Below are 8,434 nucleotides of genomic sequence, written 5' to 3'. Positions count from 1 at the left end.
AGCTCTCTACTAACAAACATCATCACTCTCAACTAAATAATCCTATCTAACATTTTCATCTATATCTCTATGGAGCGACTCAGGCTAGCCTATAAAAATTAAATCTCTAATCATCTAATCTTTAAACTTTATATCTAACTATATATATATATCTCTCTATGATATGTGGAGATGTGTGTGTGTGTGGGGGAGGTTTGGGGGTGTGTGAGATGTGTGAGTGTGTGTGTGGTATGTGAGTGTATGTGTGTGGGAGTGTGTTTGTCTGTGTATGTGTGGTGTGTGTGTGTGTGAGTGTTTGTGGTGTGTGTGTGGGTGTGGTGAGTGTGGTGGTGGATTTGCGTCGAGTCGTAGGGTGTGTGGGCCTGTGTGTGTGTGGTGTGGTGGTGTGGTAGGGTGGGTGGTGGTCGGGAGTCGATGTGCGTCAGATGTGTTAGGGGTGTAGGGTGGCGTTGTTGTTTTTATCCGTCGTGGTGTGGTGTGCGGTTCGTTCATCGCCGGACGCGGGCGGGGGTGTTCTGGTGCGTGGTGTCCGGTGTGGGGCGCGTGGGAGTGGTCATGTGGTGGGTTGCGTCGTGGTGTCCGGACGTTTGTGGTCACGAGTGTCGTCGGTGGGTTTGTTGTCGTCGGTCGAGGTCTGGTGTTGGTGTCTGGATGTGGTTGTGGTGTGTGTGGTGGTGGCGGGTTCCGGGAGGGTTGAGGCGGTGCTGTTTGTGCGGTGGTGTGGGTGAGTCTGTTGGTGTGGACTGGGTTGTGTCGAGTCGGTGTCGGGCCCCGCGGTAGGGGGAGGGGTGTAGTGTGATGGTGGTGTTAGGTGTGTGGTTCGCGTGGAGTGTGTCCGTGTGTGGTCTATCCGTGAGTTGTGGTGTAGTCTTGTTACTCGTCGTTTCTGAGCGTGCTGTTGGGCTCACTTGTTTGTCCGTGTGGTTGACCGCTCAGGGTGTGTGATTTGTTGTTGGTGACGCCTCGTGGTGGAGTCTCCGGTGGTGACGTTCTGTGGGTTTGGTCGCATTCCCGCTGGTGGGTGGGTCGCTGGTTTGACCGGGTGGTCGCTCGACCGAGGTGTGTTAAGGTCTTGGTAGGTGGTTCGGGTGTGGTGTCGTGGATGTGTGGGTGGGTTTTGTGTGGTGTCGGTGGTGTTTCTCGAGAATTCGAGGTGGTAGTGTTGGTGGGTGAGTGGTTGGTGGGAGTGTCTGGCGGGGTGTGTGTGTGTTTGTTGTTAAGTGTTGGTGGGCGTGATAGTCACGTGTGGGTGTGCGGTCGGGCTGGTCTGGGGGTGGTGGTGGGGGTGGGGGGGTTTGGGGGCCGTGGTGGTTGTTGGTGTTCGTCTGTCGGGTGTGACGTGTGGTGCTTGTGGTGCTCGTGTGTGGATGTTGGTGGTTGGTGGAGTGCTCTGCGTCCGCTGTACCGCCTCGTCGTGTTTTTGGTCGGTGTGGTGTTGGTCTGTGTTGTGTCCCCCGTCTGCGTGCGGGGTGTTGTAGTGGGTGTTCCGTTGGGGGGTTCGTGTGGGTCGCGGTCTGTGTCCCGTTGGGTGCCCCCCCCCGTGTCTTGTTCCGTCGTCAGATGTTGTGTGGTCGTCCAGTCTGTGGGAGTTCTCGGGTCCCCGCTTGTGTGGTCGGGGTTCTCATGTGGCTCTCGTCGTCGGTGGTGGGGGGTCTGTGTGTGTATCACGTGGGTGGTTTGCGTCTCCCCCGGTGGGCTGGTGTGTCGTCAGGTGGAATGTAGGCTGGTGGAGGTTGTGTGTCGCCGTGTCGCGTGGGTGTCTCGTGTTGTCCGGTGTTGTCTCTGGGGTGTTGTTGTGGGTGTGTGTGGGTGCTGCTGTGGTTTGTGGTGGTGTTGTTGTGGTGGACGTTGGGTACGTTGGTATGTGGTTTGGGGTGTTGTGGTGTGGTGGGTGACCAGTCGGTTGAGTGGTGTTGGTGAGTGTAGTAGGTCCGTGTGTGTTTTGTGCTGTGTGTCGTGTCTCGGGTAGGTCGGGTGTGGTGTTGTGGGTGTCTGTGCTGGTTGGTTGGCTTGCTTTGTTGCGGTCTTCGAAGTTCGTTGTGTTTTTTTGTGGTGGTGTGTGTGGTGTGTCGTGGTGTTGGGTGGTGGTGGTGTGGTTGTTGTCCTGGTGTCTTGTCCTGGTGTGTGTGTGTCGGTCTGGTTGGGCTTGCTGGCGTGGGTCTGTGGTCCCGTGATGCTGTGTGTCCTCGCGGTCGGTGTTGTCGTGTTGTGGTTTGCTCGTTGGGGAGTTGGGTGGTTGGTGGTGTTGTTCTCTCGGCCGATGTTTCGTATAGTGGTGTTGGTGGTTGGTGTTCGTTCCTGTCAGGTCGTTGGTAGTGTTCGGTGGTGGTCGGTGTTGTGGATTGTGTTGGGTTCGTGTAGGATGGTAGTGTTGGTGGTCGGTCTGTGTCTGGTTCGTGGAGGGTGTGTTGTTCGTGTCGTGGGGTGTGTGTTGGTCGGGTTTGTTGAGTGGGTAGTGGCTTGGGTTTGTAGAGCGTGTGTGTGGGTTTTTGGGATGTTGTAAGGGTGTTTTGGTAGGTGTGAGTGTATGTCGTGTAAGTGTCGGGCGGGTCCACGTTGTCGTGTGGTCGGTACCGTGTGTGTTGTGTGTGTAGTGCCGTGTGGGGCCTGCGGTGGTGTGTTCGTCCCCGGGGTGTGCGTGTGTGGGCCGCTCTGTGGTGGTCGGTTATCGGGGAGTGCGGTCCATTCGTGTGGTAGTCTTGGTTAGTCGCTGGGTGGGGGGTTTGGTGTGGTGTGGGGGTGTCTTTGTGTCGTTGGTAGGGTGTGGTGGGGACGGGTGGTGTTGTAGTGGGTGGGTGTTAGTGGGTGGTTCGTTGTAGCGTGGTCCCGGTTTGGTGGGTGTCGGTGGTGTGTGTGGCGGTCTCCTGGTGCGTCGATAGGAGTTCGGTGTGGTTCGGTGGTGGTATGTTGTGCTAGTGGGTCCGTGCCCTTTGTGAGGTGAGCATTGGGTGTCCGTGGTGGAGTATGGTGGGTGGTGGTGGGTGTGTACGTTAGTGGCGGTTTTCTTGTGGGTGTGTTGTGGGCCGGTTGTACGGGTGTTGTCGTTTCATGCTGGTTTTCGTTCGGTGGTGTGCTGTCCTAGCGTGTGGTGTTTCGAGTTGGTGGTTGGGGGCTGTGTGTCGGGTATTGGTTAGGTTGGAGGTTGTTTTGGTGGTGTGTGTCGGTTGTGTGGGTGATTGTGGATTGTAGCATGTGTTGTGGGTGTGTTGTGGTTGCTGGAGGCGGTAAGTCGGGGTAGGTGATCGTCCTAGAGGGTTTTGTGTGGGTTGTGTGTCTGTGTGTGGTTGTGGCGTGTTGCTGGGCAGTGGTGTTAGTTGGTGTGGGTGTGTGACAATGGTAGTGGGCTGTGGGTTGTCTGGGTGTGTGAGTCGGTTGTGGTCGGCGTCGTCGGGTAGTGTGGTGTAGGGTGTTTGTGTTCGTGCGTGGGTGTGGTTGTTGTAGCTCGATGGTCGTTGTGTTGTGTTATGTGGGGTGTGCGGTGGGGTTGTGTCCGTCTGTGTGTGGGTGGTCGGGCGAGGTGTGTGTGGGTCTGTGGGTGGGTACGTGGTGGTAGTGGTAGTGTGTGCGTGTTTGGGAGTCGTTGGTTGGGTGGTGGGTGTTGCTGAGTGTGGTTGGTTGTGTGTGGGTCTCGGGTCGGAGTTGGGTTTGTGCCTGTCGACTGGTGTCTGTAGGTTGAGCCCCCCCCCCCACCCAAACCCCCCCCAACCGGGTGTGTGTGTGGTTTGTCGTGGTGGGAGGGGCGTTGTTGGTTTGTGTCGGTTGAGTTGTGGTGTGTCGTGTGTGATGTGGTGGGGGTGTCTTGGTCTGTAATGGGGGGGTGTAGAGGTTGTGGTGTGTGGAAGTTGTGTGTTCTAGCGTCGTCGGAGTGTTGCGGTCGGGTGTTCGGGGTCCTTGTGTCCGTTCGTTGTGTGCGCTGTGGTGGCGCCTGTGAGGCCCCCTGAGGTTTGATGTTGGTGATGGTTAGGTGGTGGGGTATCGTGTGTGTGTGTGGTGTTGGTCCGGGGGCCTTGTGCGGGGGTGTGTGGGTCTGTGGGGGTGGAGTGTGTGTGTCGTGTAGTGTGTGGGGTCGTGCTGGTGTGGACAGTCGTGTTGGTGGTGAGTGGTGATGTGTGGTGTGCGTGGGTGTGTTAATAGGGTACGTCGTGGTCTGTCGTATGGGTGTTCGTGTTGTGTTGTGGTGGTAAGCGGTGGTAGGGTGTGTTGTGGGTCGTGTGGGCGGGTGGGTCGTGGGATAGGTGGTGCGTGCTGTCGGGGCGGGGGGTTGGTGGTGTCTTAGTAATTGTGGGTTGGGTGTGAAAGTGGTAAGGGCCCGTTCAGTGTCGCGGTGGGTGTGTTCGGCGGTGGTTGTGTCGTGCTCGCGGTACGTAGGTGTCGGGTGGTCGTGGGGTACGTGTTGGAGGGTCGGTAGGTCGTGGTGGTGTGTGGGTCGGTTGTAGTAACGTGTGTCCGTGTGGAATGTAGTCGCTTGTTTGGTTGCGGCGGTGGGGTCAGTGGGGTTCGTGTGGTTGGGGTTGGGGTGTCGTCGAGGGGTAGGTTGGATCGCTGAGTTCGTGGTGTTTTCTGGTCATTCGTTAGTTGGGGGGGGGGGGGGTGGTTGGGGCGTGGGGGGGGTGGGGTGGTCTAAGTGTAACCGCTCTGGTGGGTGTACAGGGTTAGTCGTCGCTGTGGGTACGTGTGCCGAGTGGTGGGGTGGTGTGGTCGCTCTCTTGTGGTCCGGTTGTTGCGGAGGTTTTTGTTTGGGGAGTAGGTGGTGAGGTCATTGTGTGGAGTCCAGTGTTGTCCGTGTGTTTGGGTCGTCGTCGGCTGCTGTGGTCGGTCCCTGTTATGGCTGTCGCGGTAGTGTTTTTGTGGTCGGGTGTGTGAGTCGGAGTGGTTTGGTGGGTGGTGGGCTCAGTGTAGGTGTTGGGTGCGTGGTCGTGTGACGTGGGTCGCACGTGTCCGCCCTCGTTGTCGAAAGAGTGAGCAGTAGGGGTGTCTGTACGGTGGGTTGTGTCGTATCCCGCCGTCGAGGGTGTGCGTTCACTGTGGACGGCGTGTGGGTGTCGTGGTTTGTGTGTGTTGGTCACCCGGTGCGACATGAGCTCAGGTGTGGGGTGGTGTGTCGGGTCGTGGTCTGCGGGCCGGCGGTGTCTGGTGGGTGAGTGTTCGGGGTTTGTAGGGGTTGTGGGACGCTCAGGAGTGTGGAATGTCTGTGTTCGGTGGTTGCTCCAGAGTCCGGTCGGTGGGTGGTGGTGTATCACGGTGTTTTCGTGCTGGAGTGTGGTTTGACCGCACGAGGTGTAAACGTTGAGTGTTGTGGTCTATGTTACGAGCTGGTGTGGTCGTGAGAGCGTGGTAGGCGTAGTTGTGTGGATAGACGTGAGTAGTGGATGTCTTTGTTTGTGTTTTTGATCTCTTTTGTGATATGCTTGATTGTTTTGATTGACGTGATTGATTTGTATTTTTTTTTTTAGTTTATAGCAATCGTGAGATTTATATCTGATTGTTTTGTGTGTCGGATAGAGAGAGATGCTGTGTGTGTATATGTAGATATATTTTGGTTGATAGTTTCCAAGATATAGTGTGACTAGACTATTTTGTGATTTTGTGTTAGTTAGCTGTAGTATGTTTGATATAGAGATGGGATCGCTTAGTTTTAGATTGTGTCTTGTGTGTTTTGTAGTTATCAGTTATCAGTGTGTTGAGTATAGATATGATAGATTTGTCTATATATTGACATATATGATGACATACAGATAGCACTGTTGTATAGATTGATGGATGTATAGATATATTTAGATATATAGTTATTTTGATATTTATATTATGATATATGAGATATATTTCATTGTTCTTTATATATATATATGGTATATATTATATTCATAATTATATATTATATAGATAGATATATATTTATTTATATTATATATATATATTATATATATGCATACACACACACACACACACCACACCAATACTCACACACATTACACACACCACACACACACACACACATCACACACACATATATATATATTTATGTAGATATTTATATATATTTACTATATATATATATATATTTTTATATATATATGTATATATATTATTTATCATATATTTATTCTATTATTCTTTATATATACTATTATATTATATATATTTATATTAGGTATAAATGACAAGTAAATTATTAGACTATATTATATTATATCTTATATATTTATATTTATATTGTTTATATATATATAATATACGGCTACTTTATATTTATTGTATTACAGAAATCACTTATATATATATATATATATCCGTTCCAAAATACATAAGTCTACCACTGAATTTTAAAAAACGATCCTTACGGAATCGACCAATCCCAGTTAATCGTCAGGAACACAACAAGTGCAGTGCTGGTTGAAGCAGAGGTCGTATTCAGTCGTCCCGTCACAGCTGTCCATCACGTTGATACAAGTCCCCCCTGCATTCTTGCACCTTTTTGTAGTATTGCTACACACGTGTTTCTTGCAACAGGTGCAGTGCTTATTGTTGCATAACGAATCATCTGTCTTTCCAGCGCAGTCGCCCATGATGCTCACACACACTCCGTTTCTTGTTGAACATTTTTTTGGCGTGTTGACGCATTCATGCTCCATGCAACATCCGCAATGTTTGTTGTTGCACAAATCCTCATCCATTTTCCCGGCGCAGGGCAGGGCAAGGTTGAGACAAAAACCTCCTTCCTTTTCACATTTGGGCGGCGTTCTGGCGCACTTGTGAAGGGTCGTCAGTCTCTGGAATTCAAGGGTGCCCTTTTGTTTCGGCTTAGGTGTTCTCTGATGCTCTTTTCTCTCCCTCGGTCTCTACTTTCTGCCGATTATACTCGTGCGCTTTTCTCTTTCGTCTGGCTCGTATCTCCTTGTTCGCGGTGGTTGTAATAAGGACAATATAACAGACATAAAATCTATTGTTATATTTTCACGTTAGTTAGAGTTGAGACTTGTTACGATTCTAGTGTTATGTTTGAGATACGACATTGTGTGATAGTGTCTGTTTGATATTATAGTGGTTGAAGTATTGAGCATTATGATAGGTTAAGTGTAGTGTAGTATATTGTGGGTTTTAAGACCCCCCCCCCCCGCTGTTTTGTATTTGTGTTTTATAGTTATTATTTTTGTTATATAGTGTCCTAGTGATATACACATCTACACTCAAAACACTCGCACACTCTAACTACACAATAACTCAAACACCACACCACACACACAACCACACACAACCACATAGAAGTTTTTTATTTTTTTATTTCTTATAGTATATAATGAGAGTGAGATGGTATTATGAGTATGCATAACAGATATTGATATATTTTTTATTTATCTTATATATATATATTGAGATATGTTTTATTGATATAGAGATTTAGTGATATATTCTAAAGCGAGTGAGTGTGTGATGCTTAAAGACATTTGAGATTGTTACTAGTAAGATAGTTATTCTATATTGATAGTTATTTTATAGATAATGCAGTGTTCATGATATATGCAGTGTGGGAGTTATATTTGGATTTATGGTTTGAGATATTTTTAGTTGTGAGATATTCTACTTGATATTTATATAGATATGAGGGAGGGATAGAGATAACACACACATTTACAATACAATTCATACATAGTGTTATATAGATCATTTTGATTAGATATTGATAGATATTTATATATATATGATTTGTATATACATATACACACTCCACATCTACATTTCATACATTTCTTGCTATCTTGATTAGCCGACTTAGCTATCTAGAAATTTATATGATATGATATTTATAGATACTTATTTTAGCGTTTATAGATAATATTGAGAGATGTTAGACTCATGATTTAGTTGATATATGTTATATTATATTAGATATAGGTACTCCCTCCATACACCTATCATTTGATTCTAGGTATATTAATACATTTTTATATTGATATATTAGTGATATATATATTTTTGATAGATATATCGACATACTGAAATTGTGAGTATATATGGAGATAAATATAGACACATACAAAACACACTTCACACCACACTCACACAACACCTAAAATTATATTATTTAGATATATATGTACTTTTATATGCTATTATCGTTTTTTTTATATTTATATATATCCATATAGACACATAGTAGATGGTATATTATATGTTTTAATATATCATTTGTATGACACGTGATAAAGGTATATGTATATTTAATGTTGTTGAGTGGATATAGATCATAGTATATTTATTATATAATATAGATATTTATATGTTATTTATAGTATTATTTATTTGTATGTATATATTTACACATCACAGATACCAAACTTTCAAACATTGTCATTTTATTTATAAAGATATTTATTTCATATTATATTGATTATATATGTATACGACATATACACCCACTTTTACATTACATACT

The sequence above is a fragment of the Penaeus japonicus genome, unplaced genomic scaffold (genome assembly GCF_977035675.1).
Source record: "Penaeus japonicus unplaced genomic scaffold, GWHDUDI00000001_assembly GWHDUDI00000011, whole genome shotgun sequence".
Lineage (NCBI taxonomy): Eukaryota > Metazoa > Arthropoda > Malacostraca > Decapoda > Penaeidae > Penaeus > Penaeus japonicus.
The sequence above is the reverse complement of the archived record's forward strand: the minus strand, read 5'-3'. Positions refer to the sequence as shown.